At 43.7% G+C, this 26,572-nt stretch overlaps 1 long non-coding RNA gene across 1 annotated transcript in view; it reads right to left on the reverse strand.

Moving 5' to 3' along the window:
* LOC129381679 (uncharacterized) overlaps window positions 1-26,572 on the reverse strand; it is a 257,411-nt gene that overhangs the window by 67,620 nt on the left and 163,219 nt on the right. The window lies entirely within an intron of this gene.

Here is a 26,572-nt window from a genome sequence, read left to right on the forward strand (position 1 = left end):
GTTTGACACTTTGCAGTGGAGGGTCTCTTCATTATGAAAAATTGTTTGCAATGATCGATTACAGAGTTTATAACATTGAGTAAAGAACACATGTCGCATGCAAGTCTTAAATGGAAGCCGCATGGCTTGGGTGCGTTTAAATGTCAATCACGCAATAACGAGAGAAGGGAAACAGAGTGGCTCGATTTTTGTAATCGTGGTGATTTAAAGTCAACAGCCCATAAAGTTACGGAAACATCATGATCTCGCACAATATCATTGTCATTTTTTCCTTGAGTACTTTCTGAGTTTCAATTTCAACTACAGCCGATTTCTTTTTGCTTCCCTTAGCTTCATTGTCTGTTGTGGTTAAACGCTGATCACGCATTGAGCTTACATAAAGTTACACGGACCACCAAAATTAGTTGTCCCCTTTGCTTGAGGAATGGTGCCTTATCTCAAGAAAAGCTGAAAGGGTAGGACTTAGCTGACTGAAAAGCTGTCGAAGAAGGTATCACAATAGGCAATAATGAGATGCGGACAATTCCGTAACTATCGAAATGAGTGAATAGGCCACACGGGCTACCATTGTAAGCGAAAGGTACCAGTGAGATTTTTTCATTCATATTATCATGAACGATCTGACACCAGAGGAGATAAAGCTAACCAGATGAGATTAAGGGGAGCACAATGCCGTCAAATTCTGTGCTGCATACTCTATTGTTATTACTTTTTATCTATAGATACATTCTAACCAATATGTCTACCTTTGCAGGTGTAGACCTGACCGTCAGACTGTTCCTAATAGAGATGAAAGAAAGGAATCCGCCACGGAATTCTAACCATACAATAAAATCTTGTTTGCAATCCCACAATAGAGGATGTGCGATGTGTTGGTCGCAAGAAAAGAATAAAACAGAAAGAGAAACAGCGGCTGAATACTTTCATAGCTGTTCAGAATCAGAGCACCAAATCACAATGATCTTTGAGGAAGTTAGCGGTCCTTTATTGACTTGAATGATGGCTTTATTGTCCTGTGCTGCGACGGCTTATGAGATTTGCATTCCAAAATCATGTGTCCTGACTCTGGTCGGCCTGGAAGGCGAACTAGCGCAGCCACGAGCGAACATTATTGGATCCGTATTGTAGCCAGTAACAATTTTGCATGTGACGATGGTGGTAGCAATGAGGCACCTGAATAGATTGTGTGTGACGATCCTCTGTAGTGTGTGAAAAGAAGATGGCCTTGATAAGAGAAGCTGAACAGTGCGACATAGTTGGACAAAACCGGAAGCACCAAGGAACTGCACTAACATTTATCCCCAAGTTGCATGTATTTATTATCAAATTGTGTATGTTACACACAGTGTACATACAGAGAGAAATACACAGGGTGTCCAGCTAGCTTTAGTCAGAAATTTAATTTTCGAATGCCACGTAGCTGGACAGAACCAAGGTAATGTTGTTTGCCGGCGGTTGGAGATACCCAAATAATCTTTTTTTCCGCCTAATTAGATAATTAGCCCTAATTGCCGGGGCCGTTCTCGTCGCGCGGTCCGCGCGCACGGTTGTTTCGCACGAAGCGCGGTTCAGAGTGCTGTAATACGGTAGACCATGAGCGCAGTCACGAGGTTTTATTTTATATTTCGCTGGCGTTCTTTAGAGGACCAAAAACATCGCCACGCCACACGTACATTGCCACAATAAATTGGATCGGTCGTTTTCTAATGCCCTCTACTACGTAACAAAACGCACTTCACGTAAAAACAATATTTAGATATGCATAATTGATGTTAGTTAATTAAATAATTAAACACAATATAGAATAATTCTAAAGAGCGCCACATAACGACAAACCGTGTGTCGGTGCTTTTATTCAGCTCCAGTTAACCACCTCTTTGGAAGCCTTGATTCAAGTTACATAAAACGCGCTGTATATCTACAAATAATCACCACAACACTAGTAACAGAAGACACAGAGGGCACACAATGTATTGGTATTACGTATTGTACTGGTTTTACATTTAACCAAAGCGAGACATGCAATTTCATTTTTCAGAAGGTCAGAGGAATGGCTGCTGACGATCACGTTTCGAGCTGTCCATTTCGAAGATTTCTGATACTTCTGTTTTACAGCCAAGCTGTAAGCTTGCACTTGGTCGGGATTTTTCATGCCAGTGTGCGCGGTACTCACACAAGAACAAACGTTAGCTGGAAGGACTTGTGTTTTAGTATCTGCGTAACAGAATTATGTTTTCTGGTATGTTCGAATTACAACCACGCGACCACGTCTGCAGGTTGTGTGCAAGTCGTACTTCACGAATATTTTAACGCATTTTTGAGAAATTTAGTTAGTTCAGCTACGCACGTGATCTAGGCAAAGAGCCAAGAAGAATGAGGATGTAAACTATAATAATGGTAACACCACGTAGCGGCGGCGACCACTTAGGCAGACCTCGTAGGCGACCACTCAGGCAACTCAGACTCAGGCGACCACTGAGACAGACAGACAGACGGCATCTGCAAAAGGGCTTTATCTTTCTGTTTCCGCGTTAAAGATTTACGTATTGCCGCACATTCGAATAACAATCCGAAACTATCATCTCTACAGTTTCTGTGCAAGTCGTACTTTTCGCATTTTGTGACGCACTGTACTTTTAAGCATTTTAGAATAATCACCTTGTTCTTGGCGAAGAGTCTAGAAAAATGATGATGGATGCTGCGCTTCCGCCCACGAGCGTGCCCCGTGAAGTACGTCGCATGCGGTAGTCGCGCTTGCCTAACGTCGTCAACTGCTTCGTTGTATTCCACTATCACAGGGTGGAATGAAGCCGACTATTACAGCTAAGCTGTATGCTTCTACCCCACAATGCATCTGTCGAGTCCACAGGTAAAAACTCAACCTTCCACCATCGCCAGATCACGCTCGCCTCTGCGCCAGAGGAAAGAACAAAAACAGAACCGGGAACAAAGGTCAAGGCGCTAAGCAGACGAGGGCGAAGTGATGCACAAATGACATATAGGGGCGCCAACTTCCAACTGGTCGGAAGAAACCACCCAATTTTACACGCGAGTCCTAAGTCCAAAGTAGTCACAAAGGAAGTAAACTAACTAGGTTGATAGGAGCTAATACAACTCGTAGACCAGTGATCTGTACTGAATTATAATGGCAGGTACATATGAGCACCTGTGCACAACAGGTGTAATTCGAGTATCCAACCAAATAAGGCTGCTACGCGTTCTAATCTTAGCGGCGATTACAGGCTCTGACTTAAGAACCACATTTCTTTGTTGCCTAATGCTAGCGACGACGTGCTAACGCAATATTTTCCGATTGTTTTCATGAAGAAAGCCTCGATTATCTCCCTTTAAGTGCGGTTTCTTGCTTTCCTTAGAAAGGCTGTTGAATCCATGAGTGGCAGAGAACCGCAGTGCTTGCAGTGGTCTGTCAAGTGCCCGCACATGTTGCAATTGACTGCCAACCGGTGGCCTCTCGCTCGATAGTTGAAGCCTCATCCTGTGTGCCACATATAAACCTTGCCACATTTTAGGGGGCCATTGTAAACGACAACGGTAACACAGTCGGTGTAGCGTGTGACGTACTTCTTTGAGCATGTAGCTGATGGTTTATTCGCCATTAAAGGTCCAATCTTGGCCAGTATGCATTGCGCGGAAAACACAATGCGCACATCGTATCTAGCTGCGACCTTCTATATATTGCGGTGTGATTATTATGGACGTTCGTCACTGGCTTGTGTGTCTTAGGACGACAAAGGATGTGCAAGAAACGCTAGTGGGTTAAAACAAATGTTTATCTTTCACACAAACGATGGGCAAAGGAAGGGAAAGGAAAAGAAAACAAAACAGCATCACAGATGAACCTTCACGCGCAGACAGATGCACGCGACGCTCAGTCCAGAGAAGGACAGGGAGTTAAGACAACCAGTCCTCCACCAACGTTTGGCGCGTCAAGAATTCAAAAGGCCATATTACAGTTTGGGTCGAGACAGTTCGCTTGTCGATGCGCGGTACGGTCGCCGAGGCGAGCCGAGGGAGAGGTGGCACGGTTGGTGCTGCTGGAACCGTTGCCAGCACAAGGCTGCGCTACCGTATGCGGCACCTGCCTACATTTAGGATGCCACTGCGATGTCCAGCCGCAACTCACGAGGACCGCAAGCCACGGTCGACCTCGGTAGGCCTCGACCAGGAACGACCGTCAGCAACTGCGCCCTGGCAGGAGCCGCTCAGCAGACCTCGTCATTGATCCCGGAACAGGCAACCCCATCTGGCCCTTGGTTACTCGGCCGCAGCTGGAACAAGGGCAGAAGCTCTTCCCCAGCGTCGCACTCGATCTGCTACACCATGGCTTCGCCGCCCGAGCTCCTCCGCACGTTCTTCACCTAGCACTTCTTTTCTTTCGTTTTATTCTTTCTTTTCCTTCCAGCTCCCGTGCCACCTGCCCTCAGCTCGCCTTCTTCCCTTAGGTTTCCGATTTCTTCAAACTTGCAATCCTATTGAGTCCACACGCTGCGATGTACACGTGAAAAAAATTATAAAAAGGAATGTTGTGTCCTTTCCCCACATGTCGAACAACTTATGCACAATCAGCCGCCAAGGTTTACGATTCGCGGTATTTGTGAAGAAGTCAAATTTCTGCAAAGTCTGTGCACGTACCCTCTAATTAAAAGCGTTGATCCGTAGCAGTTCTTGCGAACTACAGTGTGATCTATTAAATTAGAAGTGCCACGGATTAACAGAGCAGAAATCCGCATTCGTCGTGAAGCCCGTGCCGCGTACACTTTTGCGGGTGACTGTACATAGGGAGTTACGTGCGTATTCATTTTTCTTTTGACTTCCGCACTTTTTCCCGTGTTTTATGCAGGAGTCGTTCACACACCCCTAATGACGGAGAGCGGAAATCGAACTTCGTTCACTCGGCTAACCTGATTATTAAAACCTCCAGCAAGATTGTGCTCACATGGCTTCATTATTTCTGAATAGAGGCATGCGTTAGCTATTCCCCTCTTGATCAGTTTAGAATGTGCGGTGTCAAATGGTAGAAGGCTTTTCTTAGTCCTGGGGTTATACATCCAGAACTTGGGGGGCCTTCGTGAAACGAAGTTTACGGTCCAGAAATTAAATTATCCTGTGGCACTTCACAGGTGTAATCTAGTCGGCGACAGTCCGCCGCAAAGGTGTTAGTTAATTCTGCCACAGAAACGTCAAGCCTAGTTTCAGTTAGATTTAAAAACACTACGTAGTCATCCACGAATTATCTGGACAGCACCAGTTCAGAGATATTAATTTTCACAGTGCCCGATAAAATCCAATGGCGTTCCCGTTACTTTTTTAAAGAAACCGCTGTTATACGCATTGAAGCACAAACGTAACAAACGTAACACCAATGCATTCCGACGGACACTTTGAAAATAACATCTCGGAACCGGTGCTGTCCAGACAATCTGTTCCAAGTGGATATGCCGTGCCAACTCCACGGACACAATTTGTCGATTAAAATATGTAGCATTAAGTAAATAATTAAAAAGGTAATCGGCGTATTTACGTTACTTATTCAATTGAACATTTTGATTTCTGGTAGAATTAATGGCTGCCTCATCGAGTAATTTAGATCAAGGGCTAGAATTATGCTATCTGCCGTAGCCAATGTTTAAGAAAATTGGTGCAGCTAAAGAAATACACCCTGTAAACAGGTTTATTTACAAGCGCATACGCATGCAGCACTGCCGAGAACGAAGAGACCGCGCCAGGTGATAACGTCGTCCTCATCGTGTCTTCAGTCATGGTAGGTCTTCTCTTGGTTATTATAATAATAGTTGCGCAGCATTTCTATATTGAAGATTTATTCGATATTTCATTAATGCCTTAAAACCTTCTGTTTTCCATCCATATGGAAAAGCTAACGGAGGCAAGAAGACTTAGGCCTAATATTGGGTTGGCGGTAATGTTGGTGATGTTCTTTTTGTGCAAGTGAACGATCAAACAGCTTCTTTGTTGCACCAACAAGGAAGGGTTTAGTGAGTTTAAATGCAGATGTTTCGTTTTGCCTTACTTAGATCAAATCACTGAAGTTTTCTCCATGTGCGCGAGCGTTTTGAAGACACAAAGTCTTGGGATAGGGCGATGAATATTCTATCCAGTGCGCTCTGCTAAATATCAAAGCATACTACGAGATGGTCTTCTTGCGTAAGACGTGTTCTGCTTGCGAAATGAGGAAAGAGCGCTTACGACGTATTAAAGGTATATATGAGTGAGAATGGCTTTGGCTCTAAGCAGTAATCAAAGAGAATGGGTGTTCTTGCAGCATGGGAAGATGCAAGTTATAATCGTTAATTTAGTATAACAGATATTGTTGTAAAATATTTGCAAAACAGTGAAGGAGAGATAAAAGAACAACGCATTCGCAGAATGGTTTGCCTATTAGTATGCTATGTCTACCATTGCCTTTTGATATATAAAATGCTTGAATGCGTGTATGCCGTACGCGTCTTCTTTTTGACAATGTAGTATAAGGGTTAGAAACAGGGGTAAGGTGCCTCAAAAGGACTGGCCAACGTTTCGATAGGAGGACCTATATTCGTCAAAGGCGACCTCGTTATTCTCAGCTTGTTATTTCGTTAAGGCTAACATGCCAAAGATGACGAGGCCTCCTTTGACGAAGATAAGTCCTTCTATCGAAACGTTGGCCAGCCTATCTGAGGCACCTTATCACTGTTTTAACATTTATACCAAAGTGTGCTATTCCAACTGTCAGCCCCTTTTTTGATTTTCTTCTTCACAGTATGTTTCCAAAAAAGGTTGTACTAATTTATTCTCGTCTATATCACTTGCGAAGCGGTTGTTGTATGTACCTGGTACGCCATTCAACGTACTGCAACGAGATCATCTCCTACCAACAAAGCCGAACGTCCAAACGTGCGCAAAATTAAAGAGCAGCGAATTTTCAATTGCCAGTTGCTGCAGAAATAAATACTGGTATCACCCGCCGGGATACCTGTGTGGCTATGGCTCTCTTATTTTGAGTAAGAAGTCTCCGGTTCAACTGCTAACAGTGGCGTCGCGTTCCCATGACGATGATATGCAAAAAAAAAGCGCATTTAACTCTTTGGGGTGCACGTAGAGACTTCCAGGACGTGAAACCTAACCCAGTATTCTATGATTATCTTCATCACAATAATATAGTAATGCCCACTGCAGGATGAATGCCTCTCCCTGAGATATCCAGCTTCCTCTGCCTTGTGCTAGCTGAGTCCAACTTACGCTTTCAAAGTTTCTAATTTCATCATCGCACCCAGTTTACTGCAGTCTTCCAGTGCACATCCTTTCCCTTGTCACCCATTCTGCAACTGTAATGGTTCAAGCGTTACCTACCGTATGGATCGCACGTCCTACCCGGCTTATCTTTTGTTCTCTTAATGTCAATCAGAATATCGCCTATAACCGTTTGCTTCCTGATCCACAGTGCTCTCTTTCTGTGTTTTAACGTTGTACCTAACAATTTTCGTTCCGTCGCTTTGTGAGTGGTCCTTAAGTTCTTCTCGAGCTTCTTCGTTAACCTACATGTTTCTGCCCCATATATGTTAGCACTGCTAGATTGCAATGTGTACACACTTTTCTTTTTAACGACGGTGGTGCTCTCCCAGTCATGATTTCGTAATGCCTGCCGAATGCATATTTATTCTTCTGCAAATTACCTTCTCATGATTAGGGTACCCTCTGTGTAATGTACTCAGATAAACGTACTCCTGTGCAGACTCGGAAGGCTGACTCACAATCCTGAATTATTGATACCTGGTGAGGCCATTGTACATTATCTTTGTGTTCTGCAAATTAATCTTGAACACCAGAGTTAAGCTTTCTCTGTTAGGTCCTCAAACATTTGTTGCAATTTGTCCCCGGTGTTACTGAATAGGACAATGCCATCTGCAAACCAAAAGTTGTTGAGATATTCACCGTTGATCCTCGCTCCTAAGCTTCCCAGTTTAATAGCTTGCACACTACTTCAAAGCTGGCAGTAAATAGCATGGGATAGATTATGCCTCCTTGCCTCACCCTTGCATTATAGGTGTATTTCTACTTTTCCTTGAAAACGCAATGTGGCTAATTATTTGTTTATTCATAGAATACCGGCGCCACCTCAAAGGCATTATCGCAAGGGGGACAGTTAGACAGAGATGCACTAAATGGTTCACAGAAGTAAGTAAAAAATACATAAATAAACATTGCTTGTTTAGCTAACATATTCAAGTGTAACAGAAAATTAAAACATAATTAGACCAATAATGTATGTAAGAAACAAAGGCGCAAATAGAAATAGTGATTATCAGACACTGAAACACATTCCTCCGGTAACAAATTCCAGTCTGCCACAGTTTGTGGAAAAAATGATTTTGAAAAAAAGAAACGGTGTGTATTACAGCTGTATTCGCGCACCTTTTTTGAGTGAGCGATTCCTGTCGCGACATAAGTTGGCCCAGAAGTGCAGTTGCGGCTGTCAATGCCAGTTTGATTAGAAGATACAGTGGAAGAATTTCAGTCTTAATTTTTCCCTTCTGGAGATCAACGTTTACCAGCCCCGCAATGCTTTTATTTCAGTGATACTTTCGAAAGGGTTGTAATTATTGCATATGAAGCGTGCTGATTTCGAAGTTTTTCTATTGCTTGCATCAAATAGTCTTAATATGGGACTCAAATCATAGAGGCATTATCGAGGATATATTTGTCATGAAAAAAAAATATAGTGTTTCTTTAGTATATTTGGACACTGACTTGAAATTTCTACGAATAAAAAAAACTACATTTTAATGGCCTTAGATACTGACTGTTGCATGTGTACGCTCCATTTCGGTTTTGTCGTGAAGTAAACACCAAGCTACTTGCACTCAGAGACAATCTTTATTGTTCTATTTTCAAAGTTGTACTGTGACTGAGGTTTGAATGTTTTATAGAAAAACCGACGTGATTACCTTTACTATTATTCGGAATCATTTGCAGGCGTAGACAGCAATTTGCTATATTTATCAAAGTCCCTCTGCAAGGTTTTTACATATGATGGTGAATTTATTGCTCTGTACAGGACAAGGTCGTCCGCAAATAATTTCAAGGGGAATTGTATACCATCCACAGTGTCATTAATATATATGAGGAACGATACTGGCCCCAAAACGCTGCGCTGAAGCACCCCTGAAGCTGCGCTTATCTGTGATGAACTACACGCATTAAGAACCACTCACTGTTTACCACCATTTAGATAATTACAAATCTAGCTTCCGGTTTTATTATCTGTGTTCAAATACGTTAACCTAATATTCAGCAAGTGATGAGATACTGTGTGAAACGCTTTTTTGTTGTGAAGGAATAGTGCATCAATGTGTTTAATCTGATCAAGGGAATAAACTATAAAATGTTAGAATCTCGCACATTTTTTTCTTCATGAGTAACCGTTATGAAAACCGTCCTGTGAGGCAGTAAAACAGTTAATAAATTCAAGTACATAAAATTTACTATACAATTTATGCTTGAAACCTTGCACAATACCGAATTTATGCCTGCTTATGCCAGTTTATGCCTGCAACCAGTTTCTTACGAGACCATGTAATTATGGTATTAACAGCCATGATTTTGCTGTCCTGCGGAATCGACCCAGACTCGAACTAGAATCGAAATACAATAAAGATATCGTGCAATAATGTGGTTACATTTGTTTATGATCATCATCATGATCATCGGCCTATTTTATATCCCCTGCAGGACGAAGGTCTCTCGTTGCAATCTCCAATTACCCAATTAAGTGCATCACCCCACCTAGTCTCCTGCCGTCCTCGACTGCGCTTCTCTTCTCTTGGCAGCCATTTTGTAACCATATTGGTCCACCGGTTATCTAACCTACGCATTACATGACCTGCCCTGCTCCATTTATTTGTCTTAATGTCAATTAGAACAAATGTTATTCTGGTTTGCTCGCTGATTCACACTGCTCTCTTCCTGTCTCTGAACGTTATGCCTAACATTCTTCGTTCCGTTGCTCTTTGTGCGGTTCTTAAATCTCGCTTTGGAGATTCTTTGTCAGTGTCCAACTTTCTGCCCCATATGTCAGCAGCGGTAGAATGCATTGATTGTACATCTTTCCTTTTAACGATAATGGCAACCTCCAATCAGGATCTGACAATGTCGGCCAAATGCGTTCCAACCCATTTTTATTCTTCTGTAAATTTTCTTCTCATGATCAGTGTCCCCGCTGAGTAATTGACCTACGTAACGTACTCCTTTATGGACTCTAGAGGCTGGCTGATGATCCCGATCTCTTGTTCTCTTGCCCGTCTATTGATCATCATCTTTATCTTCTGCATATTAATTTCCAACCCCATTCATACACTCTCTGTTAAGGTCCTCAATCATTTGTTGTAACACGTCCCCAGTGTTGCTGAACAGGAAAATATCATCTGGAAATATAATGTTGCTGATAAAGTCTCTGTTGATCCTTATTCCTATGCCTTCCCAGTTTAATAGCTTGAATACTTCTGCCAAACATGCAGTGAATATCAATGGAGAGACTGCGTTTCTTTGTCTGACTCCTTTCTTTATAGGTGTCTTCCTACTTAAGGCAGGTGTGGAATCTCTGTAGACATTTTGGAAGATATTAACGTAAGTATCCTGTGCTCCTTGCTTAAGTAAGGCCTCTATGACTGCTGATATCTCGACAGAATCAAATGCCTTTTCGTAATCTATGAAAGCCATATAGAGAGGCCCATTATGCTCTGCAGATTTCTCGATTACCTGAGTGATGACATGGATGTGATGCATTGTAGAATATCCCTTCCTGAAACCTGCTTGTTCCCTTGTTTGACTAAGGTCCAGTGTTGCTCTTATTCTATGGGAGATTGTCTTGGTGAATATTTTATATAATATTGCAAGTAAGATAATGGGCCTATAATTTTTTCAAGTATTTACCGTCTCCCTTTTTGTGGATTAGCATAATGTTGGCATTCTTCCATTTCTCTGGGACCCTTGAAGCCGATAGGCCGGTTGTATAAAGTTCGTATACACCTATATGTTATTATATCAGGATCCATACGTTAAGAGGTGCCCCATTCCCGGAAAAGACAGCCGATACGATGTACATCGACGTTTATTTAAAGCATGCAATGGTCAGAGGAACAGTTAGGAGAAAGTGATGTGGTCCTGTCAATCATTAGCTACTCCGGAAACATGTACACTATACATTTCAACCTTTTCAGCGGCTATTGTTATAGCAGTGTCATTCAATTTTAGCGCGGGAACGGAAATGTCATCGGTTCTACTTGTTTTTATGTATATCCAGAAAGAATGAGCTTTTTTTCATTTCAGCTCTATGTTTATTCAGGTGAAAAATAATTGCTTTCCTTTCTTGATAGCCAGTTTTAGCGTCCAGTTTGCATCTTTTAAGTGTTGACGTTTGAGTTAAACGCTATTGTTGCAGCGTACGCGCTTCAAGGTTTCCGGATCAGTCTACGGACTTGAAGGTTAAACCACATTTTTTTTTTCTTTTGCCACCATAGTTTTAAAGGAGCACGTTTGGCTAGCAGTTCTAATAATGTGTTGCGAAGGATGCACCATGAATTATCAGCATCACTACTCGCTGAAAGACGCCGGAACGTTCCACCAGGATGATGTCAAAATTACCTTTATCATATAAGAATACTCGCCGTGGTTGTAGCAACCGTATTGTAACCCCTGTAATGTTTAAGTTTGTATTGACCACGTCGTGGTAATCGCGTTGAGAGTTTGGTCACAGTGTCGGGGTGGTTACAAAGGACAAGATTTAACCTAGCCTGTTGTCTAGTAGAAACAAGTACATATTGTCTAAAATTGTTAAAATTATGACTTTGCAAAAAATTGTATTCATTCCTGATTTGTTAATTATTGGGCCATCAGTACTCTAACTTATATCTCGGAGGTTAAAATCACCGCCCAGAAAAAAGAGTGTCCAAGGGCATTGATAAAATATCAGCAAGGTTATGAATTGGGGTTTCATTACTACTGGATGAGTGGTAGAATAATCCAAATACTAGTTTTTACCATATTAAGAGGTGCACTCAGCACCAGGCTTATTCTGTATCATTGCAACATGAAGTACTTCACTAGGAAAATGGTTTGCTATTAAAATTAAAACGCCTCTACCGTGTCGGTGTCTATCTTTACAGTTGGTAGTAAACCCCGGTGGGAATACTTCGTCTTTGGCAATGCTGTTATCTTACCAATACTCGATGCCTACCGTAACTTGCATCTGCACAATTGCAATCATACAGACAAATCGGCTTGTGAAGGGTACTAAAAGTAGAGAAAATTATTTAGGTCAAACTAAGTCATTCATGTCGCTTTGAGGTTGCTTGTTATGTGCACGTCATCTCCGTCATTCGAATGCACAGACGCTCTCATTGGAGCAGGTTGCCGCGCATTCTATTCCCATGTATATGTGTCGCCATTTATACCTGCCTTATAATATTTTAGGCATGAACGGATTCTTTGCTTTGCAGTTTTACTTTTGTGTAATTCCAGAGAAGACGCCGTTTTTCCCTGATAGCGTGACTGAAGTTTTGCGAAGCACTGAGACCCGTGCGTTCAGATGTTCAGTTCCTAATATATTCGCTATGTTTTCTTCTGTTGAATACTTGGTAATTTTTCTCAAGATATTCACGTATGCTTCCTGTACTCTATGTTTACGCAATTTCTATATGACTGCTGGTATCTCTACTGAATCGAATGCCTTTATAATTTATGAAAACCATATAGAGAGGTTCATTGTACTTCACATATTTTTGAATTATTTGAGTGATCATACGCATGTGTTTCATTGTAGAATATCCCTTGCTAAAAGCAGACTGTTCTCAAGTTCGATTGAAGTGAAGTGTTGCCTCGACTATTGGAAATCATCTTGGTGAATATTTGACGCAATGCTGAAAGCAAGATAATGGGTCTTTATTACTTCTTTTATTTAGAGTCTCCCTTTTTATGGATTAGCATAATGTTGGCCGCCATTCTATATTGTTCCTATATCAATCTCTCACCTCGACTCATGAAAGTGAATGGCAGTGCGTGCGATTGACAGAACTAGGGCGCAATTCTCTAGTTTGCGCTGTTGGTACGAAATATTTCACCCAAAAGTCTTACGTCAACATAACACTGCTCCCAAAGAGGCACTGCATTTGACTTCATGGCGTTGCATAAGAGCGAAGAAGAAGCGAAGTTCGGACAAATCGAGGAGAAATCAAAGAAGCGCCGTCACCTTCTGGCATGATAGCACAACATTCATCTGTATTGGAAGCTATATTCTTGGGGCAAATCTCTGCAAACTCTTATTGGACAGCTTCCTTTTCCGGGCACCTGCTACAGCGCAAAGAAAAACCGCGCTCAGCCATTCATCGCACCGCCACAGAAATAATCGCAATGAAAGTGCGACGCATTCTTCTCACATTTCTGCGAGAGAGTGGAGCGATGGGCACATGGTGGCATTTTTGGCGCAGAAAGAGCTGCTCAGTCGGAACAACTGCTGTCTGCCAACAGTCGCTCTAACCCTGCCTGCAGCAACATCACTATTTCCACCACCGCCACATCACAAAGCGATTAAATGTCTTGAATTCAATAATAATTACGGGAGAAAAAAAGAAGAAAACTGCAGAATAGATATTTTATGTGACTTCAAGGCAAGGCGACTTTCACCCGAACCTGCGTAAGGTGAAATGCAGAAAGAAAGCTGGGACTACTTACCCCCTCAAAATTATGACAGAAAAGTTCACTACATGTCATCTGCACATGCAAATTTCGCTGCCTCTCACACTTTGACATCGTAACAGCGTTCATCGCGTCTGTTTGTCTTCACCTCAGATGACAAAACACGATGATGCCTCACACATGTCCAGAGTTTTCTTCCTAGTTTCATATCCCCGCATTCCTACAAAGGCGAAATCCACAATGGCGCGCACACTTCTATTTGGGACATCGGTAATAAATCGTAGGTAGCTCACTTAATGGCCTAGAGCCCCTAACTACGCTGTCTGTCATAACCCAAGTGACACCTCATCGATGTAAAGGCTTATCATTCAACATTACTACAATGAACAGCACCAAGGTTCGCACAAACTTACCAGCCTCATATGAACACTCGCTCAATTGCACGGCAGAATATTGCACAGCACCGTACGCTCCGCACATAACGTTTCGACATTCTAGATGCTTTTGGATTGAGCCAGTTCAAGTCGTCGATCTCGGGAAACTGATGCACTTGGTTCGGAGCAATCACTGCACGTATAGTAGGAGGGCAACGCGGTGTCGTTGTGTCCAAGAGACGCGACAGACGTCGTTCTGCAAAAATGCGAATGCCGCCTCACCGTGCGAGAGGAACAGTGTCTCCAAAGCAACAGTACATTAAAATTCCGCACTAAATTGGGTGTTGTAAAACGTGTCGGCGTATATTTATGCTCACTGCAGGATGAAGGCCTCGCCCAGTGATCTCTAATCACCACAGACTTGCGCTAGCTGATTCAAAGTTCTGCCCGCAAATTTCCCGATTTTATTACTCCACCTAATTTCCCGTATCCTCCACAGGACTTCCTTTCCCCCAGCCCCCACTCTGTATTTGTAATCGACCACCAGTTATCTTCCCTCGCCGCTGCTCAGCTCCTATTTTCCCTCTTCAGCTACCACTACCCCCGCTTCCTCTCTGATCCACACCACCCTATATCAGGGCCCTATAACGTAAAACGATTCTAGTCTGCTTTTATTCCAATCTCCTGATATTATATTTACGCAACCACCTGCGCAAGCATAGGGCGGTAACGCGCTGCGTTGCTGGAAAAGCCCAATCAAATGCGCTTCTCGTTTATATAATACAACTTTTTTTTTTGCTTTCAAAGCGAGTAGCATTGCCTACATTGAGCACGTTCTTATCTAACTGGCTGACAAGAGTGGAGGAGCACGCTCAGGTGGAGAAAGTTTCAGAGGAGCGCAGACAGAAGAGGAAGAGACAAAGGGGAGGAAAGACGGGAAGGTTAGCTAGTGTAAGTACCGGCTGGCTACCCTGTGCTGGAGAAAGAGCTAAAGGGAATAAAAGGAGAAAGAAGAAGAAGAGGAAAAATAATGGAAACTAGAAAATTCACACAGTACCGCGAAACTACGCGCTACCACATTCAAAGGCGGTTGCACAATTCGCATGTCCTTAAACATTTCAGCAAAGCCCTTAAGGCCTTGGGTGCCGAAGCCCGTCTGGACCAGTGTCGTAGAGATTTTTCCTCTGTAAAGGGACGATTGTCCAGTTTTTCGAGCGCTGTCACGAGTACTTTTCTTGGCACTTTGGAACAGGGACAGTCACAAAGGAGGTGCTCAATCATCTCCTCGCAGCCGCAGGTGTCACAAGTAGGGCTGTCGGCCATTCCAACGCGGAATGAATAGGAGTTCGTGAATGCCACATCGAGCCACAGGCGGCACAGAAGTGTTGCTTCCGCTCGTGGTAATCCTGGTGGTAGGTGGAGTCGCAGACGTGGATACAGTCTGAGGAGACGTGCGTTCGTGAATTCACTGGTGTTCCACAGATTCTGCGTAAGCTCGCGGGTGAGGGAGCGGAGACTTGTGGCTGCATCTGTTCTTGACAGCGGTATGGGTATAATCTGGGCACCATCATGGGCCGACCGGGCAGCGTCACCCGCACTGTCAGTTCCCGAAATTCCGCAGTGACCCGGTATCCACAAGTAGATGATGTTGTGTCCCTTGTTGATTGCGTGATGGTGGAGTAGTCGGATGTCTGTGACTACAGGTTTTCCCGCTCAATTTAATCCAAGCGCCAGTCAATTTAATCCGAGCGCCAGTCAATTTAATCTAAGCGCCAGTCAATTTAATCCAAATGCCAGTGATTTTAATCCGAGCGCCACTCAATTTAATCCAAACGCCACTCAATTTAATCCAAACGCCAGCCCAAATAATCCTAACGCCAGTGAATTTAATCCAGGCGCAACGGAATTCAAGAACCTCTGGATTTCAAAACTTCTGAAAATTTGCGAACATATTGGGAGTTAACACCTTGAACATGAAAGAGCGAGGTAGTAGACCAATAGCTATCCTGCCACGTGACTAACGACAACTTTTGGAGGTTTTGAAGCGAAAAGCTTTACACCGCGCATCGCGCGAGCCGGCGTATTTCGGAATTGGCTCCGTGAGCGTGTTCGGAGGTGAATTGGCTCCGTGAGCGTGTTCGGAGTCGAATTGGCTCCATAAGCGTGTTCGGAGTCGACGCAGGTGGCCACTGCCCCGCGGTATGCGTCGTCGTTTGACGTTCGCCGCAACCGCGTGTTAATCTCAGAGGCCGACTACACAACCGCTTGCCAGAGAATAGGCGTGCGCATTAAACATGGAAGGAGAAGAGAGTGATACTACCGATACAGAGAGCTGTGTTTATGGCTGTACAGAAATCGCAAGACAATGTGCCCAACAGTGATGAATAAAGAAGTTTGATAATCCTGCATAACTTATGGTATATATCATTGATAATCAATTTGCATAAGTACACAAGGCACACGTATAGCATAACCATAGGCTAAACAAAGCATATACATAAGTGAAACCGTAAGCGTATCCATAGGCTAAATCATAAAGCATAACCATAAGCTGAACCGTAAGCATAACCATAGGCTAAATCATAAAGCATAACCATAGGCTTAACCATAAGCATCACCGAACCTTTTCGCTTCGAAATATCCAGGCTTAACCTTAGCTAAGCCCAAGCAAATTTTTTTTTTTTATTTTCTACTTCGTTATGAGAGCGACACAGAAGATGAACATTCTCCGAATTATTTGAGAGGAAACGTCAGCATGAGTACGTCGAGTTAATGGTACACATTCGATTTGATCATAGCTATCAAACGATACAATAAAGTTTGATTCGATGATAATCATTAGGCCCTCGCTGGGAGGCTTCGGTCGCTAGTGAATATAATTCACTATTCTATTGCGATATCCGCAGCCTCCAATCAAAGACCTTGTCATCGGTACCGCTAAAACAGTCATGAATACCATTTAATGGCATAACTGATATGGTCAAGCCACTAGTGATCACAAGTGAAATACAATGCGCAGTTCGGGGTTCTCGGAGTTTTGTGCAACATGACGTCATATACATCCAATGAAATACGATGAAACGAGTGACTCACTATGCCTACTATAAACTCGTATACTTAAGTCACTGGTGAATATTATTCACCTATTTTACTATCCCTGAGGCAGCTTTCCCTCCTCTTGGGTGCCGTCAGTACTATCAATGAAGCTGTAGCACGATGAGTACTTTTGCGTTACCACTGCCAACTGATACCGCCGAGTTTTTAGTCATCCCTAGTGATGCGCCCACTGCGATGTTCTCGAATTTTTATGCAGAATAGCGTGATAGATATGAAATGGTTATGAAAGATATGAAACGGCTATTCACTAACTATAATTTGATAACTATAGGAAATACTAAGATTGATTCACTCTAGTGATGAAGAATCACTTTGTGTAGTTGGATGGTCAGAGCCATCATTCATGCACGCCGTGAATGGTATAAATGAAAGTGTCAATAAATGAGAGCTTAAATCAGTCAACATTGCTAATTTACATCGCAGAGCCATTAATTGTCACTAGCGATAAGCTCTATTCGGTGTTCTTGCACTTTTATGCTGCATAGCGTCATGCATGTCAAATGAAACCTTTAAACAATGATCCAATTATGATCATTTACGATCACTGAGCATTTGGTCTGCAACCATTGCTACCTGATAGTGAAGGGTGAGTAGCGATCACTAGTGACAAGCTCAGTTCTTTGTTTTCGTACTTCTTGTAGCCTAAAGCCGTGCGTATCAAATTAAAATTTAGTCAAATGGCAATACAAGTTTAATAACTAGGAGGTGCTAAGCATTTGTCACTAGTGATTACGAGTCACTTTGGTATGGCGACAGCAGCCATGAATCGTGCACGTAGTCATTGATATCTATCAAAATGTTTTGGAATTAGTATTTTCTCTACTACCATTGCTACCTGATAGTAAAGAGTTATTAGTGATCACTAGTGATAAGCTCAGTTCAGCGTTCTGTTACAATTAGTGTTTGTAGTGCCGTGGATGTCAAATGATAATTTGAAGGATGATTCAAATTTTACAACCTGGGGTTGCTAAAAATTAGTCACTAGTAATCACGAGTCACTTTGTCAATGGTAGCCATCATTCGTTCATTTTGCTATAGGTGAATATTTTTCCTCTGAGATTGCAGATGCGGTAGAAATACTGGTTGGTCAATGGTGACTATGTTCACTTCAATTTTCTTGACTACTCGCAAATCACAGCTTCATAGACTTAAAATGAAAGGTCGCTCAAAAGTTAATTCTTTTATGAAGACTAGGAACTGACATGTGTGAGCCAATTGACGCAAAGAAGCCGAGGTAAGGTTATAGTTGCCAACTTTCTGAATTCTTAAGCCTTGTTTCACTAGAACGGTGCAAGAGGCACCAATGGACTTGAAGAAATAAATGGAAACAAAAATTTTAACATAGCAGGAGCAACGCTTCATCAATGGCTTATAATAGGCTTATGTGCAAAACAGCTAATTGGAAATTTAGCAGGAAAGGTTAGTATGTTAAGTTCCTTTAAACTCTTATGAAGCAATCGATTGCGTTGCAAAGGCGACGCCTGTTTATGTAAACAATGACCATAAATGATATGCGTAGACCTGCGAGAGGAAACTTCATTAATATAAACCAAAAGCACTTTTTTGGAAGACTGTCGACTTTCCTTTGAGTGCAGCACTGAGGAGTTTTCACATATCGTGGCACTCTAGGGCAGCTTGCACAAAAGTGTAGTTGTGCCTGTCGTAGGCAGCGCACTCAACTCGCAGGATGTGCTGCATTGACTCTCCCGCGGCCTCAACCAACAGTGCCCGGCGATGTTGTTTCTTGGAGATACCTGGTGGTGTCATGAAAAGACGGTCGCGCCGTTCAGCAAGAAAAGCCTTCACACCAGCCTTGAACTTCGAAAAAACTTCTTCGATTGGATTGAAGAATGGGCTGTAGGGTGGAAGCCGCTTCACTGAGTGCTCAGTAGTGGCCAAGAGAACCTCCTCAGCACGGCGGTGCGCTGGCGCGTTGTCAAACAAGAACACAGCTTCAGTGCCAGGTTCCTGATGATGAACCTTCTTGGACAGATCATCGAGAAATTCGTTGAATACAGCCCAGTGGATCTTGTCCACTAAAGTCCAATGCAGAAGGCCATTTGCAGACATGCAAGCCAAAACATTTATATTCGTACCCTTTGTGCTGGTGGCAAGACGAATAGCTGGGGCGCCTCGTTTCGCTCTGCCAAAACTTCTTGCGCACCACACGTTGAAATTCGTTTCGTCGATGTAGTACCGCGTGACTGTGGTACCCTCGTTTTGAAGCCATTGAGCGAACTTGCGGCGCTCTTCCTTGACATCAGGACGGTTACGGTCAACCGGCCTCTGTGTAATTAACTTAAGTGTATAACCATGGCCATCGAGAAGCCGATCGATGGTAGACTTGCTGATTTCGATACCGGGAAACTTCTCTGTCAACGACATCCGGATTTGCATAAGCGTGAAGGATGGGTTCTTTTCTAGAATTTCACGCAGGGTATTGACCACATCTCGGTCAAACTTTTTTGACGAGCCACCACGTTTCTTGGCTGTTTCGCGATCTGTTGCGGTGATTGAGCGCACAGTCTTTATATTTATTCCCAGTGTTTGGGCCAATTGCTTCAAGTTCCCACCTCTTCGGTACGCATCGATGATGCGGGAACGATCCACGGCAGAAACGCGAGCGTACTTGGTCTTTTCTTCATCAGGCATCTTTCTTGGTCGTCCAGCAGCTCGCACCTTGCCTGCTTCCATGGCACAAATTTTCAAAATATTCACTTCACATTAAAGCTGAGGCACGCCTCTCACGATGATCGCACAACGACTGACGCCGGTCATCTGCCTGTCGTCTGCACGGAAGTGCTGCACCCCTGATAGAATCAGCCGCATGTCGTCTGCTTTAGCTAGAATGGTAATCTTTCCTCTCGAACATTAGTTCAAGAATTTATGTTTTGTACAAAACTGCCATAATTCCGAGACGCAAGCTCTTACGGTCTTTATTAGCCGATATAACGAAGTGCCTCATTTACAATATCCAGAAAATCGTGGGTACACCCCACAGACCACTGCAACTTCATTGGTCGTCTGCTCACGCCCTGCAAGAAATGGCTTTCACTATTTTGAACCTTCTGCTAAATTTGAGCGAGACACATTCGACAAATATCAGTCAAGCTTCGTTTCGCCTCCTTGTGTTCACTGGTGCAACTTGACGCGTTAGCACAAATTATTAGGCTGATGAATAAAAATTACTTTGAACTTTTTCTCTACGACATCAAAGCACTTTGATGCTCGGAAGTCTAGCTTTTGCAAAACCCACCTAGCTTCTTGCGAGCCCATAGTATACAGGGATGGTCTCACTTTTACCTAGCCAGTAGCATAAGGCAAATACCGGAAGAGAAACTGTGATACTCAAACAGGAAAATTCATTGTGGCCATTCGAAGGGCTTTTTAAAGTCGAAACACGAAAGTGGCAGGCTCACGGCGGTCGCGACAGTAAGCTTTCCCGCAGTTCAAGATTCGCCACTTTTGTCAGCCATTGATGAAGCTCAGGAACGCCTGGCCTTTGCTTCACAAGCGCGCATCCAGCGGACGCACACAGTGAACAGAATTATACAGGAATATTGACAAGAGAGCATCCCATACAATGGACCTGACTAATGTCCACAAGCAATGAGTGAGAGAGATCACGATAAGCAAGGCCATATATACAAATTAAGCTCTCCCTGATAGGAATGATGTACGCAGAAAAACACGTCAAAGCAAAACAAATGCAACCGTTCTCGGCGTTTATCATTTACGCTGTTATTAGTACGGTCCTTTTTAGGTGAAGGAAAACAAAACACAAATTGTAGTGCACGCAGGTATGCTTGCTTTTCAAAAGGCGTGATGCTTTTTTTTTAATTTATCGTAAAGCCGTTCTTGCCGATTGCATCTTGAGCAATTATATGTCCATTCCAGTCCTTTTGGGCGTTTCGTCGTTTGTAACCGCCCTTTTTAGTCATTCACATCATTCGCCTTTTCAAGAAATTTGTTCGAACAGCAAACCGTCAAATGGGCCACCTTTCTCTGAACGTATCAGACCTGCGAAAACGTTCCGTACGCATCACAGCTACCATATGCATTGTAAAGCACCCTGAACGTCCTGTTCACTTCATAACGTATTACCGCAGTTTACATATGTGCGACGTACGGGAAATGTGATGTGATCTGTCATCTCCAGGGGCCAAACCATATGAGATCCTACACAGCATAATCTAATTACGCTGCTAACGACTTTTCGTGAGATGCCCTTACAGTGAAGAATTTTATATACCCGGCAAACAGACCTGTGCAAAATCACTATTTATTGCTAATGACTCGCTGATGTTTTTATATTCTTCAAATTATTGCTGGTTTACTGAAACTTTACTCAATTTTAGCGCGTACAAGTAGACGCTGTAATGGTAAAAAGTTATTGATATTTACTACTAGCTCAAACTTCTCATTTCATCATTGTCCTAACTTAATCACCTTTTGAGCAATGTTTCCTTTTATGTCCATGAAGATGTGATTTGTGAGTAGCCGAGAAAATTAAAGTGAACGTAGTCACCATTGACCATCAGTAATTCGATCACATCAGCAATCTAAGAGGAAAGTAATTAGGGGAACACATTCAATACCTGTGGCAAAATGAACGAATGGTGGCTACCGTTGTCATAACAAAGTGATTCGTGATTACTATTGACTAATCCTTACCATCTCCATGTTATTAAACTTGAATCATCGTTTGAATTACCATTTGACATGCATGACGCTATGCAGCATAAAAGTGCAAGAACACCGAACAGAGCTTATCGCTAGTGATCACTAATGGCTCTGCGACGTAAATTAGCAATGTTGACTGATTTAAACTCTCATTTATTGACACTTTCATTTATACCATTCACGGCGTGCATGAATGATGGCTCTGACCTTCCAACTACACAAAGTGATTCTTCATCACTAGAGTGAATCAATCTTAGTATTTCCTATAGTTATCAAATTATAGTAAGTGAATAGCCGTTTCATATCTATCATAACCATTTCATATCTATCACGCTATTCTGCATAAAAATTCGAGAACATCGCAGTGGGCGCATCACTAGGGATGACTAAAAACTCGGCGGTATCAGTTGGCAGTGGTAACGCAAAAGTACTCATCGTGCTACAGCTTCATTGATAGTACTGACGGCACCCAAGAGGGAAAGCTGCCTCAGGGATAGTAAAATAGGTGAATAATATTCACCAGTGACTTAAGTATACGAGTTTATAGTAGGCATAGTGAGTCACTCGTTTCATCGTATTTCATTGGATGTATATGACGTCATGTTGCACAAAACTCCGAGAACCCCGAACTGCGCATTGTATTTCACTTGTGATCACTAGTGGCTTGACCATATCAGTTATGCCATTAAATGGTATTCATGTCTGTTTTAGCGGTACCGATGACAAGGTCTTTGATTGGAGGCTGCGGATATCGCAATGGAATAGTGAATCGTATTCGCTAGCGACCGAGGCCTCCCAGCGAGGGCCTAATGATTATCATCGAATCAAACTTTATTGTATCGTTTGATAGCTATGATCAAATCGAATGTGTACCATTAACTCGACGTACTCATGCCGACGTTTCCTCTCAAATAATTCGGAGAATGTTCATCTTCTGTGTCGCTCTCATAACGAAGTAGAAAATAAAAAAAAATTTGCTGGGGCTTAGCTAAGGTTAAGCCTGGATATTTCGAAGCGAAAAGGTTCGGTGATGCTTATGGTTAAGCCTATGGTTATGCTTTATGATTTAGCCTATGGTTATGCTTACGGTTCAGCTTATGGTTATGCTTTATGATTTAGCCTATGGATACGCTTACGGTTTCACTTATGTATATGCTTTGTTTAGCCTATGGTTATGCTATACGTGTGCCTTGTGTAGTTATGCAAATTGATTATCAATGATATATACCATAAGTTATGCAGGATTATTAAACTTCTTTATTCATCACTGTTGGGCACATTGTCTTGCGATTTCTGTACAGCCATAAACACAGCTCTCTGTATCGGTAGTATCACTCTCTTCTCCTTCCATGTTTAATGCGCACGCCTATTCTCTGGCAAGCGGTTGTGTAGTCGGCCTCTGAGATTAACACGCGGTTGCGGCGAACGTCAAACGACGACGCATACCGCGGGGCAGTGGCCACCTGCGTCGACTCCGAACACGCTTATGGAGCCAATTCGACTCCGAACACGCTCACGGAGTCAATTCACCTCCGAACACGCTCACGGAGCCAATTCCGAAACACGCCGGCTCGCGCGATGCGCGGTGTAAAGCTTTACGCTTCAAAACCTCCAAAAGTTGTCGTTAGTCACGTGGCAGGATAGTTATTGGTCTACTACCTCGCTCTTTCATTTTCAAGGTGTTAACTCATAATATGTTCGCAAATTTTCAGAAGTCTTGAAATCCAAAGGTTCTTGAATTCCGTTGTACCTGGATTAAATTGACTGGCGCTCGGATTAAAATCACTGGCACTTGGATTAAATTGACTGGCGTTTGGATTAAATTGACTGGCGCTCGGATTAAAATCACTGGCACTTGGATTAAATTGACTAGCGCTTAGATTAAATTGACTGGCGCTCGGATTAAATTGACTGGCGCTTGGAAAAAATTGAGCGGGAAAACCTGTAGTTGCACATTTGGTCCATGGCTGAAAGGGGACATCAGACACTGGAGAGCTGCCTTTGAGTCACATAAGATGGACCATGAATGTGATGATTTGTGAACAATAAACTCCAGAGCAGCACGGATAGCTGCGAGTTCTCCAGCCGTCGATGATGTAATGTTAGATGCCTTGAACTTGAGGGTGACACACTCGGCGGGAATCACCACTGCTCCAGCTGAACTTTTAGACGAGACAGAACCGTTCGTATAAACGTGGATGCGTCTTCTGTGCTTGTCATGTAGCACTGAAAGCACGGTTTGTTTGAGGGCGACAGTTGACATCTCCGTTTTCTTTTCTATACCGGGAATAAATAGAAGAGCCTGGAGTGGATGGAGGCACCACAGCGGTTGAGATGGTGGTGCTGCAGGCGTAAAGTTTGACATTCATTGGGCAGATAGCGCAATGTATGTAGACAACCGGATGAGGAAAGTGGTGCCAACGTCTGCGATTGGTCCGCTTTCCTTTACTTAACTTCCGGTGGCTGATCCAAAATCCCGGTGGCGTGAAACGGGACTTTAGAGATGCCGCCAGAACAAATTCTCAGCAAATAAGAGTTGCCAGAGCAATGCCTACATGCCGAAAAGTCTCGATAACGGTATCGCCAGACAATTATTTTTGTTTTACGCAAAGAAATTCATGACATAAGGGCTTAAGTCGTACAATATGAACTATTATCGGGCCTGAGCGGCGCCGCTGTGATCGCTAAATGCCGTCTTGCACGACCTCATACTCGAGCGCGCCAGTGCATCGAATGATCTTGCAGGTTCCGTAATGGCGGCGTAAAAACTTCTCACTAAGTCATCGTCAGCGTTTTGGGCTCCAAACCCAAACACGGTCACCAGGCTTGTATTCCACGTATGGACGTCGAAGATTGTAGTGCACGCTGTCGGTCCTCCGCAGCTTCTTGATGCCCAGACGGTCGAGCTGTCGGGCTTTTTTGGTGCGCTGGAGATAGGCGGCGGTGTCGAGGTTCTCTTGGTCCCTGACTTGCGGCAACATGACATCGGGAGTCGTTGTCGGGTTCCTTACGTAACCCAGCTTGAACGGCGTCATTTTTGTTGTTTCTTGCACTGTCGTATTATAAGCAAAGGTTACGTACGGCACGACCGCATCCCACGTTTTGTGCTCGGCGTGGAAATACATTGCTAGCATGTCGGCGAGGGCCTTGTTCAGGCGCTCCGTAAGACCATTCGTCACCGGGCGTTAGGCAGTTGTCCTCCGTTGGCTTGCCTGGCTATATTGCAGAACAGCTTGGGTGAGGGCCGCTGTAAAGGCGCTTCTGTCGGTGACGAGAACTTCTGGGGCGCCATGTCGCAATAGGATGTTCTCCACGAAAAATTTCCCAACTTCGGCGGCGCTACCTTTAGGCAGGGTTTTCGTTTAAGCTAAGCGAGTAAGGTAGTCCTTGGCCACGACAATCCGCCTATTTCCGGATGTTGACGTCGGAAAGCGTCCCGAAAAATTCATCCCGATCTGCTGAAACGGTCGGCAAGGAGGCTCGATCGGCTGTAGCAATCCCGCTGGCCTTATCCCTGGTGTCTTGTGTAGCCGACAGTCTCGGCATGTCTTGTAATGAGCGACGTCGGCCCTTAGGCTGGTTAAGTTAGGCGTGGCCAGTAATACCATTCCGGTATCGTCGATAGCATCCGGGATAATCCGAGGTGCCCAGCGGTCGGTTGGTCGTGTAGGGCGTGCATTATTTCTGGACGCAGTGCTGAGGGAACAACAAGGTAGTTGGCGCGGACTGGTGAGTTCTTCTTTACTAGTAGGTTGTTTTGAGACAAGAACGAACAAAATCCTCACCTAAATGCCCTAGGGACAACGTCGATGTTGCCTTCAAAATACTCGGCGAGGCTTTTTAGATACAGGACTACTCGTCGCTGTCCAGCGAAGCCTTCCACGCTTATTATTCCATGGAAGGCGTCGTCATTCTCGTCGTCGTTCGGTGGCGGGTCAATGAGGACGCGTGATAGGCAATCGGCATCAGAATGTTTTTGTCCGGACTTGTAGGTTACAGTGATGTCATATTCTTGCAAAGACGCACCACCGCGCCAGGTGTCCTGAAGGGTCCTTTACTTTCCCTAGCAAACAGAACGCGCGTTTGGTCGCTGACGGCATTGAACGGCGAAATTTTTCTGTAGTCGAAATGGCGAGGCCCACATTTTCCTTCGGAGAATAACTGCCATGCACTTTTGACAGCGACCGGCCAGCGTAAGTTATTGCCCGTTCAAGTCCGTCTTTCCTCTAGGCTAGGACGGCATCGAAGTTTAGGCTGATGGCATCCGTGAGGATTTCTGTATCGGCGTCCTCGTGGTACTGCGCAAGTACCGATAGTGACTGCATGCGTAGGTTGAGTTCTTGAAATGCATTGGCTCGGGGGCGTTCGATCTCACTTGAATTCGAGATCCCATATAGTTTGATGCTTCAGTGGTTCAAATATGCATGAAAATGCTTGATAAATCGCCTGTAGTAGGCACACAAGCCAAGTAATCAACACATTGCGGTCTTGTGGGTTGGCTGCTGGAACTTTGCGACGGCAGCTGTCTTTTGCGGTCGGGGTGGACTCCAGATTTGGTGACGCCATGGCCCAGGAACCTAAGCTCATCGTAAGCGAAGCGGCACTTTTGCGGCTTCAGTGTGAGCGCTGATGAGTTGATGGCCTCTGGTATTGTCGCAAGCCACCTAAGGTGATCGTCCAAGTAAACAAGA

This window comes from Dermacentor andersoni, chromosome 11, assembly GCF_023375885.2.
Source record: "Dermacentor andersoni chromosome 11, qqDerAnde1_hic_scaffold, whole genome shotgun sequence".
NCBI classification, from domain to species: Eukaryota; Metazoa; Arthropoda; class Arachnida; order Ixodida; family Ixodidae; genus Dermacentor; species Dermacentor andersoni.